The sequence below is a fragment of the Somniosus microcephalus genome, unplaced genomic scaffold (assembly GCF_052327205.1).
Source record: "Somniosus microcephalus isolate GS21.2 unplaced genomic scaffold, FLI_Smic_1.0 unresolved_chr1, whole genome shotgun sequence".
In the NCBI taxonomy this organism is placed as follows: Eukaryota; Metazoa; Chordata; class Chondrichthyes; order Squaliformes; family Somniosidae; genus Somniosus; species Somniosus microcephalus.
In genome coordinates this window covers 174,036,399-174,056,357 of record NW_028225179.1, presented here as the reverse complement: position 1 = coordinate 174,056,357, position 19,959 = coordinate 174,036,399, and the positions used below count along the sequence as shown (strand labels likewise).

Genomic DNA, 19,959 nt, shown 5'->3' with positions numbered 1-19,959 from the left:
TCTGCGGCCACAGAAATGTCTATCTGTTCCCCTTACGATAGAATCCCCTATCACTATTGCTCTCCCACTCTTTTTCCTCCCCTCCTGTGCAGCTGAGCCACTCGTAGTGCCACGGACTGGGCTCTTGCTGCATTCCCCTCAGAAACCATCTCCCCCAGCAGTATCCAAAACGGAAAATCTGTTGGAGAGGGAGACGGACCCAGTGGACTCCTGCACTAACTTCCTAGTTCTTTTACTCTGTCTGGCGGTCACCCATTTCCTGTTTGCCTGTGCACTGTTTACCTGCTGTGCGACGACCTTGTTAAACGTGCCAGCCATGAAGATCTCAGCTTCGCGGATGCTCCACAGTGACCGCAGCTGCAGCTCCAGCTCCGAAATGCGGATTTCGAGTAGCTGCAGCCACATCCTGCATACGTGTTCGCCCTGGACACCGAAAGTGTCCCTGACTTCCCACATAGCAGAGGAGGAGCACTCCATGCTGCCGAGCTGCCCTGCCATGTCCTACCCTTAATTTACTCCCTTTACTTCCTTTAAATTAAAGAATATTAAACTCACAAAGTACCTTACTTCACTTTAAACACTACTTACTCTAAACTAGAGACCTTACTTTTACTTTAACGACTGGACTGTAGAAATACTTACCAGGTCCTACTTAGCAATCAGCTCCTTCCCTGGTTGTGACGTCATTAGCGGTTTCGCAGTTGTCGTTTGACTGCTCCCACTCTGACTCTTTCCTGCAGCCCTGTGACGTCTCTCCTTGATTTTGCTGCACTTTTGGAATTCGCCGGACTTGTATCGGCCTCCTCGCTGCTGCTGCCGACTCCTCGCAGATCTGCACTGTATTTATGTCTCCTCGCTGCTGCCGACTCCTTGCAGGTCCTTCCTGTCCTCGGCCTCCCGCTGTATTTATGCCTCCTCGCTGCTGCTGCCGACTCCTCGCATGTCCGCGCTGTTCTCGGCCTCCCGCTGCATTTATGCCTCCTCGCTGCTGCTGCCGACTCCTCGCAGGTCTGCGCTGTCCTCGGTCTCCCGCTGTATTTATGCCTCCTCGCTGCTGCCAACTCCTCGCAGGTCCTTCCTGTCCTCGGCCTCCCGCTGTATTTATGCCTCCTCGCTGCTGCTGCCAATTCCTCGTAGGTTCTCTTTAGAGCAGAAAATGTTAATTGGGAGATTTAATAGAGGTGTTCAAAATCATGAAGGTGTTTCCATAGAGTAAATAAGGAGCAACTGTACCCACTGACAGAAGGGTCGGTAAACAGAGGAGACGGATTTAATGTAATTGACAAAAGAGCCAGAAGTGAGATGAGGAGATTGTTTTTAGGCATCGTGTTATGATGACCTGGAATGCAATGTCTGAATGAGTGATGGGAGCAGAGGCAATAGTAACTTTTAAACCCGAATTAGTGAAACACACGAAGGGGAGAACATTAGCAGTGCTCTGGGCACAGAGCAGGGGAGGGGGGCACATTGGTCTGCTCTTTCAAAGAGCCGGTACAGGCCCGCTGTGCCCAATGGCCTCATTCTGTGCTGTCTGGTCCCAAGTTTCTATGGTATCAACCTCTAACTGTTCCTAAGCATATAATAAATGATAAATGTACTTGAATGCTATTTACAGAAGCAGAACTTTAGCATGTGAAATTGCATTGGGAAGTTTAATTCTGTTAACCAGCAAACTATGACCAAAAATTGATAAAAAGGTAGAAAATCGAATGAGTATACCAGCAAGAAACATTTAAAAATTGTAGGAACTTCTGAAAGTAAGTAAACATGAAGAGTAGCAAAAGTAAGCATTGGTCCCTTAGAGGCTGAGACAGGAGAAATTATAATGGGAAATGAGGAAATGGCAGATTTTAAACAAATATTTTGTATCTGTCTTCACAGTAGAAAACACAAATAACACACCAAAAATAGCAGGGAACCAAGGGACTAATGAAAGGACTGACATCAATTACTTTAAGTTCCTTCGAGAAAAAAAGTACTTGAGAAACTAATGGGACTAAAATCCGACAAATCCCCAGGACCTGACGGCCGACATCCTAGGGTTCTACAAGAGGTGGCTGAAGAGAGAGTGGATGCATTGGTCGTGATCTTCCAAAATCCCCTAGATTCTGGAACAGTCCCAGCGGATTAGAAGGTAGAAAAAGTAACCCCGCTATTCTAGAAAGGGGGAAGAGAGAAAGCAGGGAACTACAGGCCAGTGAGCCTGGCGTCAGGAAAATGCTGGAATCCATTATTAAGGGAGGGGTAAGAGGGCACTTAGAAAATCATATGATCAGGCGGAGTCAACATGGTTTTATGAAAGAGAAATCATGCTTAACCAATTTATTAGTGTTTTTTGAGGATGCAACTAGTTGGCGGGGGGGGGGGGGTCCTGGAGGGAAAGTGTGACACAGAGCGGGGTAGCGGCAGTGTTCAGCCGTAAACCGCGCGCCCCAAAATTGCCCTGGCAACGCCGGGCCCCCCCAGCATAAATGATCTAGACGTGGGAACTAGATATAATATCTCCAAGTTTGCAGATGACACAAAGCTGGGTGGGCGTGTGTGCTGTGAGGAGGATGCCAAGAAACTCCAGTATGATTTGGACAGTTTGGGCGATTGGGCAGAAGCATGGCAGATGCAGTATAATGTGGATAAATGTGAGGTTATCCACTTTGGTGGCAAAAACAGGAAAGCAGATTATCTGAATGGCAATAGATTGGGAGAAGGGGAAGTGCAACGAGACCTGGGTGTCCTTGTGCACCAGTCGCATGCAGGTGCAGCAGACGGTTAAGAAGGCAAATGGTATGTTGGCCTTCGTAGCGAGAGGGTTTGAGTACAAGAACAAGGATGTCCTGCTGCAGTTGTACAGGGCCTTGGGTGAGACCAAACCGTATCGTGTGCAGTTCTGGTCACCTTATCTGAGGAAGGATGTTCTTGCCATGGAGAGAGAGCAGCGAAGATTCACCAGACTGATACCTGGGATGGCAGGAATGACGTATGAGGAGAGATTGGGTCGATTGGGCTTATACTCGCTGGAGTTTAGAAGAATGAGAGGGGATCTCATTGAAACTTATAAAATTCTAACAGGATTAGACAGACTAGATGCAGGAAGGATGTTCCCGATGGTCGGGGGAGTCCAGAACCAGGGGTCACAGTCTAAGGATAAGGGGTAAGCCATTTAGGACAGAGGTGAGGAGGAATTTCTTCACCGAGAGTGGTGAACCTGTGGAATTCTCTACCACAGAAGGCAGTAGAGGCCAATTCATTAAATATATTCAAGAAGGAGTTGGATATATTTCTTAAGGCTAAAGGGATCAAGGGATATGGGGAGAAGGCAGGGACAGGGTACTGAATTTGGATGATCAGCCATGATCTCATTGAATGGCGGAGCAGGCTCGAGGGGCCGAATGGCCTACTCCTGCTCCTATCTTCTATGTTTCTAAAAGGCATTTGATAAGGTGCCACATAAAAGGCTGCTATGCAAGATAAGGACTCATGGGGTTGAGGGTAATATATTAGCTACAAGGACAGGTTGGAGAAGCTGGATTTGTTTTCATTAGAGCAAAGGAAGTTGAGGGGTGATTTGATAGCGGTGTACAAGATTATGACGGGTTTGGATAGGCTAGACGGGGAAAGGCTGTTCCCACTAATGGATGGTACGAGGACTAGGGGACACAGATTTAAGGTTTTGGGCAAGAGGTACAGGGGGCGAATGTGAGTAAAAACCTTTTTACGCAGCGAGTGGTGAGGACCTGGAACTCGCTGCCGACGGAAGTGGTGGAAGCGGAGTCACTCGATGTTTTCAAGGGGAGACTGGATAGGCACTTGAGGGAAATTAACTTGCAGGGCTACGGGGATAGAGCGGGAGAATGGGACTGACTGGATTGCTCTACAGAGAGCCGGCACGGACTGGATGGGCCGAATGGCCTCCTTCTGTGCCGTTATGACTATCAGCATTAATAGAGGATTGGTTAACTGACAGAAAACAGAGAGTAGGGATAAACAGGACATTTTCAGCTTGGCAGGCTAGTGGGGTGCCACAAGGATCAGTGCTGGGGCCTCTGCTATTTACAATCTATATTACTGACTTAGATGAAGGGACCGAGTGTAATGTATCCAAGTTTGCTGCTGATACAAAGCTAGGTGGGACAGTAAGCTATGGGGACACAGAGCCTGCAAAGGGATATGGGCAGTCTAAGTGTGCGGGCAGTAAGGTGACAGATGGAACATAATGTGGGGAAATGTGTGCGTATTCACTTTAGTAGGAAGAACAGAAAAACAGAACCTTTTTTAAATGGTGAAAAATTATTAAATGTTGGTGTTCAGAGAGATTTAGGTGTTCTCGTACAGGAAACAAAGTTAGCATGCAGGTATCGCGAGCAATTGGGCAGGCGGATGGCATGTTGGCCTTTATTACAAGGGGTTGGAATACAACAGTGAGGAAGTCTTGCTACAATTGGACAGGGCTTTGGTGAGACAACACCAGAGTACCGGGCACAGTTCTGGTCTCATATCGATAAAGGATGGGATAAAGACAGGAGGGAGAAATGATCTTAGCTCCAAAAATAAAGTAAATAAATCAGTTTGGGTGGAGCCAAAATACAGCAAGGGGCAGAAAACATTGGTTGGAGATGTTAAAAGGCCCCCAACTGTAGTTGTAATGTAGGGCGGCGTATAATTCAGGGAACTAGAGGTGCATGTAGCAAGGGTAATATATTAATCATGGGGGATTTTAAGCTATGTATAGATTGGGGAAACCAAATCTGCAGTAATAGTGTGGGGACATCATCTGAGTCAATGGGACTCTCTCTGACCTTTCTCCCCAGTCCATCTCCAGGACCAGTGTGTATCTGAGTCAATGGGACTCTCTCTGACCTTTCTCCCCAGTCCATCTCCAGGACCAGTGTGTATCTGAGTCAATGGGACTCTCTCTGACCTTTCTCCCCAGTCCATCTCCAGGACCAGTGAGTATCTGAGTCAATGGGACTCTCTCTGACCATTCTCCCCAGTCTATCTCCAGGACCAGTGTGTATCTGAGTCAATGGGACTCTCTCTGACCTTTCTCCCCAGTCTATCTCCAGGACCAGTGTGTATCTGAGTCAATGGGACTCTCTCTGACCTTTCTCCCCAGTCCATCTCCAGGACCAGTGTGTATCTGAGTCAATGGGACTCTCTCTGACCTTTCTCCCCAGTCCATCTCCAGGACCAGTGTGTATCTGAGTCAATGGGACTCTCTCTGACCTTTCTCCCCAGTCTATCTCCAGGACCAGTGTGTATCTGAGTCAATGGGACTCTCTCTGACCTTTCTCCCCAGTCCATCTCCAGGACCAGTGTGTACCTGAGTCAATGGGACTCTCTGACCTTTCTCCCCAGTCCATCTCCAGGACCAGTGTGTATCTGAGTCAATGGGACTCTCTCTGACCTTTCTCCCCAGTCCATCTCCAGGACCAGTGTGTATCTGAGTCAATGGGACTCTCTCTGACCTTTCTCCCCAGTCCATCTCCAGGACCAGTGAGTATCTGAGTCAATGGGACTCTCTCTGACCTTTCTCCCCAGTCCATCTCCAGGACCAGTGTGTATCTGAGTCAATGGGACTCTCTCTGACCTTTCTCCCCAGTCCATCTCCAGGACCAGTGTGTATCTGAGTCAATGGGACTCTCTCTGACCTTTCTCCCCAGTCCATCTCCAGGACCAGTGAGTATCTGAGTCAATGTGACTCTCTGACCTTTCTCCCCAGTCCATCTCCAGGGCCAGTGAGTATCTGAGTCAATGGAAATCTCTGATCTTTCTCCCCGGTCCATCTCCAGGACCAGTGTGTATCGGAGTCAATGGGATTCTCTCTGACCTTTCTCCCCAGTCCATCTCCAGGACCAGTGTGTATCTGAGTCAATGGGACTCTCTCTGACCTTTCTCCCCAGTCCATCTCCAGGACCAGTGTGTATCTGAGTCAATGGGACTCTCTCTGACCTTTCTCCCCAGTCCATCTCCAGGACCAGTGTGTATCTGAGTCAATGGGACTCTCTGACCTTTCTCCCCAGTCCATCTCCAGGACCAGTGTGTATCTGAGTCAATGGGACTCTCTCTGACCTTTCTCCCCAGTCCATCTCCAGGACCAGTGTGTATCTGAGTCAATGGGACTCTCTCTGACCTTTCTCTCCAGTCCATCTCCAGGACCAGTGTGTATCGGAGTCAATGGGACTCTCTCTGACCTTTCTCCCCAGTCCATCTCCAGGACCAGTGTGTATCGGAGTCAATGGGACTCTCTCTGACCTTTCTCCCCAGTCCATCTCCAGGACCAGTGTGTATCTGAGTCAATGGGACTCTCTCTGACCTTTCTCTCCAGTCCATCTCCAGGACCAGTGTGTATCGGAGTCAATGGGACTCTCTCTGACCTTTCTCCCCAGTCCATCTCCAGGACCAGTGTGTATCTGAGTCAATGGGACTCTCTCTGACCTTTCTCCCCAGTCTATCTCCAGGACCAGTGTGTATCTGAGTCAATGGGACTCTCTCTGACCTTTCTCCCCACTCTATCTCCAGGACCAGTGTGTATCTGAGTCAATGGGACTCTCTGACCTTTCTCCCCAGTCCATCTCCAGGACCAGTGTGTATCTGAGTCAATGGGACTCTCTCTGACCTTTCTCCCCAGTCCATCTCCAGGACCAGTGTGTATCTGAGTCAATGGGACTCTCTGACCTTTCTCCCCAGTCCATCTCCAGGACCAGTGTGTATCTGAGTCAATGGGACTCTCTGACCTTTCTCCCCAGTCCATTTCCAGGACCAGTGTGTCTCTGAGTCAATGGGACTCTCTCTGACCTTTCTCCCCAGTCCATCTCCAGGACCAGTGTGTACCTGAGTCAATGGGACTCTCTCTGACCTTTCTCCCCAGTCCATCTCCATGACCAGTGTGTATCCGAGTCAATGGGACTCTCTCTGACCTTTCTCCCCAGTCCATCTCCAGGACCAGTGTGTATCTGAGTCAATGGGACTCTCTCTGACCTTTCTCCCCAGTCCATCTCCAGGACCAGTGTGTATCTGAGTCAATGGGACTCTCTCTGACCTTTCTCCCCAGTCTATCTCCAGGACCAGTGTGTATCTGAGTCAATGGGACTCTCTGACCTTTCTCCCCAGTCTATCTCCAGGACCAGTGTGTATCTGAGTCAATGGGACTCTCTGACCTTTCTCCCCAGTCTATCTCCAGGACCAGTGTGTATCTGAGTCAATGGGACTCTCTGACCTTTCTCCCCAGTCCATCTCCAGGACCAGTGTGTATCTGAGTCAATGGGACTCTCTCTGACCTTTCTCCCCAGTCCATCTCCAGGACCAGTGTGTATCTGAGTCAATGGGACTCTCTCTGACCTTTCTCCCCAGTCTATCTCCAGGACCAATGTGTATCTGAGTCAATGGGACGCTCTCTGACCTTTCTCCCCAGTCTATCTCCAGGACCAGTGTGTATCTGAGTCAATGGGACTCTCTCTGACCTTTCTCCCCAGTCCATCTCCAGGACCAGTGTGTATCTGAGTCAATGAGACTCTCTCTGACCTTTCTCCCCAGTCCATCTCCAGGACCAGTGTGTATCTGAGTCACTGGGACTCTCTCTGACCTTTCTCACCCGTCCATCTCCAGGACCAGTGTGTATCTGAGTCAATGGGACTCTCTCTGACCTTTCTCCCCAGTCCATCTCCAGGACCAGTGTGTATCTGAGTCAATGGGACTCTCTCTGACCTTTCTCCCCAGTCCATCTCCAGGACCAGTGTATATCAGAGCGTTGGCGGGAATCTCGAGTGGCAGAGCGGGGCTATAAAAGGCCCCAGAGACCAGGTAAGGCCTCAGAGCGTCGGCGGGAAACTCGAGCGGCAGAGCGGGGCTATAAAAGGCCCCAGAGACCAGGTAAGGCCTCACAGCGTCAGCGGGAATCTCGAGCGGCAGAGCGGGGCTATAAAAGGCCCCAGAGACCAGGTAAGGCCTCACAGCGTCGGCGGGAATCTCGAGCGGCAGAGCGGGGCTATAAAATGCCCCAGAGACCAGGTAAGGCCTCACAGTGTCGGCGGGAATCTCGAGCGGCAGAGCGGGGCTATAAAAGGCTCCAGAGACCAGGTAAGGCCTCACAGCATCGGCGGGAATCTCGAGCGGCAGAGCGGGGCTATAAAAGGCCCCAGAGACCAGGTAAGGCCTCACAGTGTCGGGGGGAATCTCGAGCGGCAGAGCGGGGCTATAAAAGGCCCCAGAGACCAAGTAAGGTTTACCAGTCTCCGAACTCGGAACTCGGAGTGAAGGAAAGAGGTAAAAATGAATCCAAGTGTGACGTCACCAGAAAGCGGGTAAGTGATTGGTTGGTAAGTATTTCTCTCTTTTTTAAGCTTAAACTCTGTGGTTTATAGTTTCTAAGGTGCGATATTCATCATCTAGAATCGGGGCAGAGGGTATTTAAAAATAATATTAATAAATTTAATTAATTACATAGAATGGGAGATCAGATGTTGTGTTACTGCTGCAATATGTGGGAGCTGGTGAACACCATTGATGCTCACGGTGATCACATTTGCAGTAAGTGTTGGCTGCTCGAGGAATTCCGGCTCCGTGTTGAAGAGCTGGAGTCCGAGCTTCAAACACTGAGACACATCAGGGAGGGGGAGAGTTACCTGGACTCTGTGTATCAGGAGGTAGTCACACCAATTAGATTAATTAATTCAGATGTAGTCCGTGGCCAGGGTCAGGATGGTGTGACTAGAAGTGAGGCAGGTACGGGGATCCAGGAGGTAGTGTTGGAGGAGCCGCAGCCCTTGCTCTTGTCCAACAGGTTTGAGGCTCTTACTCCCTGTGGGGATGGGAACAGGGACTGCGGGGAGGATGAGCAACCTGGCCACAGCACCGTGGAGCGGGGGGCCATTCAAATGGGGGGAGTTAAAAGAAATGTTGTAGTGGTAGGGGATAGTATCGTTAGGGGGATAGATAGAGTTCTTTGCAGCTGAGAGCGAGAGTCCCGATGGCTGTGTTGCCTGCCCGGTGCCAGGGTTAAGGACATCTCCTCTGGGCTGGAGAGAAACTTGGAGTGGGAGGGGGAGGATCCAGTTGTCGTGGTCCATGTTGGTACCAACGACATAGATAGGACAAGGAAGGAGGTTCTGCTGAGGGAGTTTGAGCAGCTTGGGGCCAAATTAAAAAGCAGAACCACAAGGGTAATAATCTCTGGATTACTACCTGAGCCACGTGCAAATTTGGCTAGGGTAAATAAAATTAGAGAGTTAAATGAGTGGCTCAAAGACTGGTATGGGAGAAATGGGTTTTGCTTCCTGGGACACTGGCATCAGTACTGGGACAGGAGGGAGCTGTTCCATTGGGACGGACTTCACTTGTCCAGTGCTGGGACTAGAATCCTGGCGAATCATGTAACTAGGGCTGTAGAGAGGGCTTTAAACTAATTAGTGGGGGGGAGGTTATAAGAGAGCGAAAAATAAAAATGACAGTGGAGAAGGCAATAGAGCAAGGTAGCAGTGGGGGAATTAAAAACCAGAGCGTGTCAGGAAGGGACAGAATGAATAATGATAAAGGTAAAGTAGTAAAAGGGGTAAAAGCAGGAATAAATTGTCAGAAAACATATTTGAAAGTTCTTTATCTGAATGCACGCAGCATTCATAACAAAATTGACGAGTTGACGGTGCAAATAACTACACATGGGTATGATCTGGTGGCCATTACGGAAACATGGCTGCAAGATAATCATGACTGGGAACTAAACATACAAGGGTATTTGACAATTAGGAAGGACAGACAGGAAGGAAAGGGAGGTGGGGTTGCTATGTTAATCAAGGATGGAATCACTGCAATAGTCAGAAATGATATTGGGTCAAAGGATCAGGATAGTGAAACAGTTTGGGTGGAGATAAGGAATAATAAGGGGAAAAAGTCACTTGTGGGCGTAGTCTATAGGCCTCCTAACAGTTGCAACTCCGTTGGTCAGAGGATAAATCAGGAAATAGTTGGGGCTTGTAATAAGGGAACAGCTATAATCATGGGGGATTTTAACTTTCATATTGACTGGACTAATCAAATTGGGCAGGGCAGCATTGAGGAAGAGTTCATAGAGTGTATTAGGGACGGGTTCCCTGAGCAGTATGTAACTGAACCAACCAGGGGGCAGGCAATCTTAGATGTGGTCCTGTGTAATGAGACAGGATTAATAAAAAATGTCCTAGTAAAGGATCCCCTTGGAATGAGTGACCATAATATGGTTGAATTCCAAATTCAGTTTGAGGGTGAGAGAGTTGGATCTCAAACCAGCGTACTAAGCTTAAATAAAGGAGACTATGAAGGTATGAGAGTAGAATTGACTAAAGTGGACTGGGAAAACAGATTAAAGTGTAAGACGGTACAAGAGCAGTGGTCTACATTCAAGGAGCTATTTCACATCTTTCAAGATAAATATATTCCACTGAGAAAAAAGGGGAGTAAAAGAAAAGACAGCCATCCGTGGCTTAGTAAAGTAATAAAGGATAGTATCCGACTGAAAACAAGGGCATATAAATTAGCCAAATCTAGTGGGAGGATAGAAGATTGGGAAACATTTAAAAGCCAGCAAACAATAACTAAAAGATTAATTAAGAAAGGGAAGATAGATTATGAAAGTAAACTAGCAAAAAATATAAAGACAGATAGCAAGAGTTTCTACAGCTATATAAAAAGAAAAAGGGTGGCTAAAGTGAACGTTGGTCCCTTAGAGGATGGGACCGGGAAAGTAGTGGTGGGTAACATGGAGATGGCAAAGATGCTGAACAAATATTTTGTATCAGTCTTTACAGTAGAGGACACTAAAAATATCCCAACGCTGGACAAACAGGGGACAATGGGGGGGGGGGGGGGGCGGGCGGAGGAGCTAAACACGATTAAAATCACTAAGGAGATGGTACTCAGTAAAATAATGGGACTTAAGGCGGATAAATCCCCCGGACCTGATGGCCTACATCCTAGGGTCTTGAGATAAGTGGCGGTAGGGATTGTGGATGCATTGGTGATCATTTTCCAGAACTCCCTGGACTCAGGAAAGGTCCCGGCAGATTGGAAAACTGCTAATGTAACACCCTTATTTAAGAAGGGAAGTAGACAAAAAGCTGGAAACTATAGACCAGTTAGCCTAACATCTGTGGTTGGCAAAATGTTGGAGTCCATTATTAAGGAAACAGTAACAGAGCATTTGGATAAACATAATTTAATAGGACAGAGTCAGCATGGTTTTACGAAGGGGAAGTCATGTTTGACAAATTTGCTCGAATTCTTTGAGGATGTAACATACAGGGTGGATAAAGGGGAACCAGTGGATGTAGTGCATTTGGACTTCCAAAAGGCATTTGACAAGGTGCCACACAAAAGATTACTGATCAAGATAAAAAATTACAGGATTGGGGGTAATATGCTGGCATGGGTGGAAGATTGGCTATCTAACAGAAAACAGAGAGTTGGGATAAATGGTTCGTTCTCGGGCTGGCAATCAGTAACTAGTGGTGTTCTGCAGGGGTCAGTGCTGGGACCCCAACTCTTTACAATCTATATTAACGATTTGGAGGAAGGGACCGAGTGCAACATATCCAAGTTTGCCGACGATACAAAGATGGGAGGGAAAGCAGTGAGTGAGGAGGACATAAAAAACCTGCAAAAGGACATAGACAGGCTAAGTGAGTGGGCAGAGATTTGGCAGATGGAATATAATGTTGGAAAGTGTGAGGTTATGCACTTTGGCAGGAAAAATCAAAGAGCAAGTTATTATCTAAATGGAGAGAAACTGCAAAGTGCTACAGTACAAAGGGATCTGGGGGTCCTGGTGCATGAAACACAAAAGGTTAGTATGCAGGTGCAGCAGGTGATCAGGAAGGCCAATGGAATCGTGGCTTTTATTGCAAGGGGGATGGAGTATAAAAGCAGGGAAGTCTTGCTGCAGTTGTACAGGGTATTGGTGAGGCCACAGCTGGAATACTGCATGCAGTTTTGGTTTCCATATTTAAGAAAAGATATACTTGCTCTCGAGGCGGTTCAGAGAAGGTTCACTCGGTTGATTCCAGAGATGAGGGGGCTGACGTATGAGGAAAGGTTGAGTAGGTTGGGACTCTACTCATTGGAGTTCAGAAGAATGAGAGGCGATCTTATCGAAACATATAAGATTGTGAGGGGGCTTGATCGGGTGGATACGGTGAGGATGTTTCCACTGATGGGTGAGACTAGAACTAGGGGGCATAATCTTAGAATAAGGGGCTGCCCTTTCAAAACTGAGATGAGGAGAAACTTCTTCACTCAGAGGGTAGTAAATCTATGGAATTTGCTACCCCAGAGAGCTGTGGAAGCTGCAACATTAAATAAATTTAAAATGGAGATAGACATTTTCCTAGCAGATAAGGGAATTAGGGGTTACGGGGAGAGGGCAGGGAAGTGGACGTGAGTCTAGATTCAGATCAGCCATGATCCTATTGAATGGCGGAGCAGGCCCGAGGGGCCGTATGGCCTACTCCTGCTCCTATTTCTTATGTTCTTATGTTCTTATGTTTACGGGATGGTTTCCTGGACCAATATGTCGAGGAACCAACCAGAGATCAGGCCATCTTAGACTGCGTATTATGTAACGAGAAAGGATTAATTAGCAATCTTGTTGTACGAGGCCCCTTGGGTCGGAGTGATCATAATATGATCGAATTCTTAATTAAGATGGAGAATGAAATTGTTGACTCAGAGACTAGGGTCTTAAATTTAAATAAAGGAAACTACGATGGTCTGAGGAACGAGTTGGGTAGCATTGATTGGGGAATGTCACTCAAAGGGTTGACGGTGGATAGGCAATGGCAAACATTCAAAGACCGCATGGATGAACTACAGAATTTGTTCATCCCAGTTTGGCATAAAAATAAAACAAAAAAGGTGACTCAACCGTGGCTAACAAGGGAAATTAGGGATAGCATAAGATCCAAGGAGAGGACATATAAATTGGCCAGAAAAAGCAGTAAACCTGAGGATTGGGAGCAGTTTAGGATTCAACAAAGGAGTACAAAGGGATTAATTAAGAAGGGGAAAATAGAATATGAGAGTAAGCTTGCAAGGAACATAAAAACTGACTGTAAAAGCTTGTATAGATATGTGAAGAGAAAAAGAACATAAGAAGTAGGAGCAGAAGTAGACCCTACGGCCCCTCGGGCCTGCTGCGCCATTCAATAGGATTGTGGCTGATCCGAACCTTAGCCCTGCCGAGGACGCCTGGCCGGCGAACTGGCAAGAGTTGGAGGCCAAAGTCACCACTCGCTTAGGACGCTGGACAGGACTGCTCCGAGTGTTGTCCTACAGGGGTCAAGCGCTGGTCATAAACCAGCTGGTGGCCGCCATGTTGTGGTACCGGTTGGTCACTTTGATCCCTCCCCCTGCGTTTGTCGCCAAGATGCAGAAGAAGCTCATCGACTTCTTCTGGGACAAAAGGAAGCACTGGGTCTCTGCCGTGGTTCTGAGTCTCCCGCTTAGGGAGGACGGTCAGGCGCTGGTGTGCCTTCGCACCCAGGCTGCGACTTTCCATCTTCAGACGCTGCAGAGGTACCTGTACGTCGAGAATCCTCCGAGATGGTGTGCGCTGGCGACGTCTTTTTTCCGCCAGCTGCACGGCCTCAATTACGACATGCAGCTCCTGTTTGTGAAAGTGGGCGGCACGCATGCCAGCCTGCAGGAGCTGCCTGTCTTTTACCAGGAACTGCTATGGGTTTGGAACTACGTCGCTTCCAGGCGGAGCTCTCCCCCATCAGGAATGGCGGCTGTCCTTCGGGAGCCGCTGCTCAGGAATCCGCACCTCCACGACCGCGGGTTCAGGCGGCTGGCGGAGGGCAGGGCTGTGCCTGGCAAGGTGACCAGAGTCGGGGACCTGCTCGATGGTGGAGGAGCGGGCTGGATGGCGCCGGAGGAGTTGGTGCGGCGCATGTCTTGGGCCAACGTCCAGCTCGCGGTCAAAGCCATCGTTGAAAGCGACACTGCGCCCCGGTGCCACAAGGTGTATCGAGGCGGCTCAAGCACGTGGGGCAATCCCGTCCGAGCTTTCCCCCGTTCGGACGGAATTCCTCATCGGCGCCCGGCCCCGAAACTCCCCTCGGGAACCGGCGCCTCACAACTTGAGCCGTCTCGAGGAAATACCCTCCGTGCCTTTTTCATTCCACACGGAGGTGTTTCCTGTACGGGCTGCTCCTGCACACTCTCCACTTTGCCATCTTCGCCTGCCGTCCGGACACGCCTTGGTGTGCCGTCTTGCCTTGAGGCGGAGGTCCCCAATGGAGGGCTCTCTATGCGGGAGTCCTCCCTTGTTCTATTGGGGACTTGACCTGGAGGGTGTTGCACGGAGCAGTCCCGTGCAATATATTTTTAAATAGGTTCACGGACTCCCAGGCCGCCTGTTTTTTCTGCGGCCTGGAGGAGTCCATTTTTCATATATATACGGAGTGTGAGAGGTTGCAGCCCCTCTTCCATTACTTGAAGGGGCTGCTCCTCGATTTTTGGGTGCACTTCAGTCCCACGCTCTTGATCTACGGTCACCCGGTGTGGAGGGGAGCGGGCAGGTTGGAGGACCTCCTCGTGGGTCTGTTCCTGGGCCTGGCTAAAAAAGCCATCAATTGGTCCAGGCAGCGGGCGCTCGAGGGGGTCGTCCAGCCGGATTGCCTGCCTCTCTTCCGCGGCCATGTTCGCGCCCGGGTGGCCCTGGAGATGGAGCACCCGGTGTCCGCCGGCACGCTCGAGTATTTCCGCAACCGGTGGGCGCCGCGGGGACTGGAGTGCATAATTGATTTGTACAACCAAATTTTAATTTGACTTGTTAAGGTTTATTTAAAGTTTTATTAGTTACAGTCTATTTGTTTATGTTTGGTTCAACCAAAAGAGTGCCCCTCTGGATCCTTTGGATTGGTGGGAGTCTTACTTATAAGAGCTGGGTTTTACTCATAAGGGCTGTGTCGGTGATGAATGATGGTTGCCCTGTGTTAATATTATGTTCTGTTCTTACTTAATAAAAGCCTTGAATTTTAAGCCTTAACCTCTTGGATTCAGACCATTGTTCGGCACTTCAATTTTATTAAGTAACAACTTTTGGAAGATGGATCGATTATTGAAACCAGAGCGTTTGGATATCGCTCCCCATTCGGCAGATGCGTCGAAGAAATTTACGCATTGGCTTCGATGTTTTGAACACTTCATCGCATCATTCACTGATCCGACGGTTAACAAGTTGGGTCTTTTAACCAACTTGGTAAGTCATCAAACTTACTTCATAATTGAAGATATTACTACTTATGAAGAGGCCCTGGCAGCCCTTAAAGCCCAGTACCTTAAGTCGGTCAACGAAGTATACGCCAGGTATCTTTTGTCTACTCGCAGGCAATTACCCGAGGAATCTCTGGACGATTTCCTGCAGGACCTTAAGGCTTTGGCTAAGGATTGCAACTACAAGGCTGTCTCTGCCATAGTGTATCAGGAAGAAGCCATCCGTGATTCTTTCATACCTGGTCTCCGATCTAGTTATATTAGACAGAGATTTCTCGAGAATGACTCGTTAGTTTTAAAAACGGTTGTCGCTACTGCTCGATCATTAGAGGTAGCCCAGAAGAATTTAGAAGTGTATGCATCAGCCCATGCGTCTCTTTCAGCCTCGTGTGCTCCGAGTATGGAGGCATCCATATCACCAAAGGAGCCTCCACTTAATCCTATTGTTGCGGCTGTACCCCATGGGTCTAAGTGTTATTTTTGTGGCCAATCTAAACATCCCAGGCAAAGATGCCCAGCCAGAGAGGCTACCTGTTTTAAATGTAAGAAACGGGGACATTTTAGTAAAGTGTGTAAGGGTAATCCTGTACCCGATGTTTTCTCTGCTGTTGCCTCGGTTACGGTTGACCAGCCCATACCGAGTTCCTTGTCGAAATCTATGATGGACATCAAGATTAATGGTCGTCCTACTGGGTGTTTGATAAACTGTGGCAGTACTGAAAGTTTTATACACCCCAACCTTGTTAACTCCTGTTCATTGAAGGTGTATCCTACTCGAAGTGAAATCGTGATGGCGTCTATGTCCCTTACTTCGGAGGTAACTGGACATTGTAAAGTCACATTGACCGTTAAGGATACGGAGTATAAGGACTTTAAACTCCTCATATTACCTCAGTTGTGTGTGAACTTAATTTTAGGCTTGGACTTCCAGTGTCAGCATGAGAGCGTCACCCTTAAGTATGGTGGATCCCAGCCTCCGCTCACAGTCTGCGGCCTTTCTACTTTAAAAATAAGTCCACCTTCTTTGTTCATGAACCTTGCTCCTAATTGTAGACCTATAGCGACTAAGAGTCGACGGTATCGTTCAGAAGATAAAAAATTTATAAAAGAGGAAGTGGAAAGGCTTCAACGGGAGGGAATCATCGAACACAGTAATAGCCCGTGGTGTGCCCAGGTGGTGGTGGTTAAAACTAATGAGAAGAAAAGACTTGTGGTCGATTATAGCCAGACTATAAACTTGTATACCCAATTAGACGCCTATCCTTTGCCTCGTATTTCTGAGATGGTGAACCAGATAGCTCAGTACCGCGTGTTCTCCACCATTGATTTAAAGTCTGCCTACCATCAACTCCCCATTAAAATAGAAGACCGACCTTATACGGCCTTCGAAGCTAATGGGCGCCTGTACCAATTCCTTAGGGCGCCCTTTGGAGTGACGAATGGGGTATCCATCTTCCAACGGGAGATGGATTGTATGGTGGATGAATACGCATTGGAAGCAACATTCCCGTACCTGGACAATGTTACTATCCGTGGGCGTGACCAACGGGAGCATGATCAAAATCTCACGAAGTTCCTAGAGACTGCAAAGAGGTTAAACCTGACCTACAACGAAAACAAGTGTACCTTCAATACTACACGTTTGTGTATTCTTGGTTGCGTTGTGGAGAATGGGGTAATTGGGCCGGATCCTGAAAGATTACGCTGTAGGAGTCTACGTACTCCTAGCAAAAAATACTGAACTCGGAGAGGTTCAACAGAAAAGGTTTAATTGTTGAGACTGCATGTTGAACACAAAAATGGCGTCAGAGACTACACCAAGTCCGACTGCCTTTCATCAGTCCACAGCTTCGACTGCTCCTCCCCCGCTCTGGGCTTAACTATGTTGCAGATCGAGTTTCTTAAAGGTGTGATCCTTCTTAAAGGCATGATGCCCGATTTATAGTCTACGGACCGAAAAGCGGATTGTGTCCTTTCTGTGATCGGTACGCCACACAGCTCCCCCAGAATCCGCTAGTAGGGAGTGTACGAACCGGTGTGGCGGCTTGATAGCACGTCCGGAACGGCTCTTGGCGGTTGGTGTCGGGAGCGGGGCGGTCGGACGCGTCGGGCTCTTAGGCAGTCTGCCCCGCGGTGGGGGTTGGCCCACTTGAACGGGTTCGTCGGGCTCCAGGTGCGCCAGCTTGAGCCGGTCAAACGACACCTTGTCAGTTCTGCCACCCACTTCGAGGAGGAAGAACTTGTTCCCCGTCTGGAGTACCTTGTAGGGTCCGTCGTATGGGGGCCATAGAGGTCCTCGGTGGGCATCATGGCGCATGAAAACAAATTTGGCCATGTGCAGGCTAGGTGGTACATAAGAACATAAGAAATAGGAGCAGGAGTAGGCCAATCGGCCCCTCGAGCCTGCTCCGCCATTCAATAAGATCATGGCTGATCTGATCCTAACCGCCAATCCCCTATCACAGAACCATCTCCTGAATCTAACAGTATTAGACACACAAAATAGGAGCAGGATCAGGCTACACGGCCCCTGGGCCCGCTCCGCTACCCACAGTGCCATGACCAATCCGAACCTAGACTCATGTCCAAATTCCTGCCCGCTCCCCGGAACCCTTAATTCCCTTGACTTCTAGGAATCTGTCTATTTCTGTTTTAAATTTATGTAATGATGTAGCTTCTACAGCTTTTTGGGGCAGCATATTCCGTGGACCTACCACCCTCTGAGTGAAGTAGTTCCTCCTCATCTCAGTTTTGAAAGAGCAGCCCCTTATTCTAAGACTATGCCCCCTAGTTCTAGTTTCACCCATCATCGGGAACATCTTCCCCGCATCCACCCGATCCAACCCCTTCACAATCTTATATGTTTCAATAAGATCGCCTCTCATTCTTCTGAACTCCAATGAGTAGAGTCCCAATCTACTCAACCTCTCCTCATATGTCCATCCCCTCATCCCCGGGATTAACCGAGTGAACCTTCTTTGTACTGACTCGAGAGCAAATATGTCCTTTCTTAAGTATGGACACCAAAACTGTACGCAGTATTCCAGGTGCGGTCTCACCAATACCTTGTACAACTGAAGCAATACCTCCCTATTTTTATATTCTATCCCCCTAGCAATGAAAGCCAACATTCCATTGGCCTTCTTAATCACTTGCTGCACCTGCATACTAACCTTTTGAGTTTCGTGCACCAGGACCCCCAGATCCCTTTGTACTTCAGTACTTTCCAGTTTCTTGCCATTAAGATAATAACTTGCTCTACGATTTTTCCTGCCAAAGTGCATAACCTCACACTTTCCAGTATTGTATTCCATCTGCCAAATCTCTGCCCACTTACTTAGCCTGTCTATGTTCCCTTGCAGGTTTTTTATGTCCTCCTCACTCACTACTTTCCCTCCCATCTTAGTATCATCTGCAAACTTTGATATGTTACACTCGGTCCCCTCCTCCAAATCGTTAATATAGATTGTAAAGAGTTGGGGACCCAGCACTGACCCCTGCGGAACACCACTAGTTACTGATTGCCAGTCTGAGAATGAACCATTTATCCCAACTCTCTGCCTTCTGTTAGATAGCCAATCCTCTATCCATGCCAGAATATTACCCCCAATCCCGTGATTTTTTATCTTAAGCAATAATCTTTTGTGTGGCACCTTGTCAAATGCCTTTTGGAAGTCTAAATACACTACGTCCACTGGTTCCCCTTTATCCACCCTATACGTTACTTCCTCAAAGAACTCCAGCAAATTTGTCAAACATGACTTCCCCTTCATAAAAACATGCTGACTTTGTCTTATTAAATTATGATTATCCAAATGTCCTGTTACTGTCTCCTTAATAATGGACTCCAAAATTTTACCTACCACAGATGTTAGGCTAACCGGTCTATAGTTTCCAGTCTTCTGTCTACTGCCCTTTTTAAACAAGGGTGTTACATTAGCAGTTTTCCAGTCTGCCGGGACCTTTGCTGAGTCCAGGGAGTTTTGGAAAATTATTACCAATGCATCCACAATCCCTACCGCCACTTCCCTCAAGACCCTAGGATGTAAGCCATCAGGCCCAGGTGATTTATCCGCCTTGAGTCCCATTATTTTACCGAGTACCACTTCCTTAGTGATTTTGATCGCGTCTAGCTCCTCCCCTCCTTTAGCCCCCTGTTTGTCCAGTGTTGGGATATTCTTAGTGTCTTCTACTGTAAAGACTGATGTAAAATATTCATTCAGTGTTTTTGCCATCTCCATATTTCCCACCATTAATTTCCCGGTCTCATCCTCTAAGGGACCAACATTTACTTTAGCCACCCTTTTTCTTTTTATATAACTATAACAACTCTTACTATCTGTTTTTATATTTTTTGCTAATTTACTTTCATAATCTATCTTCCCTTTCTTAATCAATCTTTTTGTTATTTTTTGCTGTCTTTTAAAGTTTTCCCAATCCTCTATCCTCCCACTAGATTTGGCTACCTTATATGCCCTTGTTTTTAGTCGAATACTATCCTTAATTTCTTTACTTAGCCACGGATGGCTGTCTTTTCTTTTACACCCTTTTCTTCTCAGTGGAATATATTTTTTTGGGAAGTTGTAAAATAACTCCTTAAATGTACACCACTGATCATGTATCGTCTTACCCTTTAATCTATTTTCCCAATCCACTCTACTCAATTCCGCTCTCATACCTTCATAGTTTCCTTTATTCAAGCTTAGCACGCTTGTTTGA

General features: G+C 47.8%; 1 protein-coding gene across 3 annotated transcripts in view; it reads right to left on the bottom strand.

The window, feature by feature from the left end:
• LOC147096591 (uncharacterized) overlaps positions 1-1,343 on the bottom strand; it is a 28,171-nt gene extending 26,828 nt beyond the window's left edge. The window contains exon 1 of one of the 3 annotated variants that reach the window (XR_015074943.1): positions 643-1,343. The gene's annotated coding sequence lies outside the window, so the exon portion shown is untranslated. The remainder of the gene's footprint in view (positions 1-642) is intronic. The other 2 variants (XR_015074944.1, XM_085975389.1) reach the window with 2 other exon arrangements.
• Positions 1,344-19,959: the final 18,616 nt, after the last annotated feature.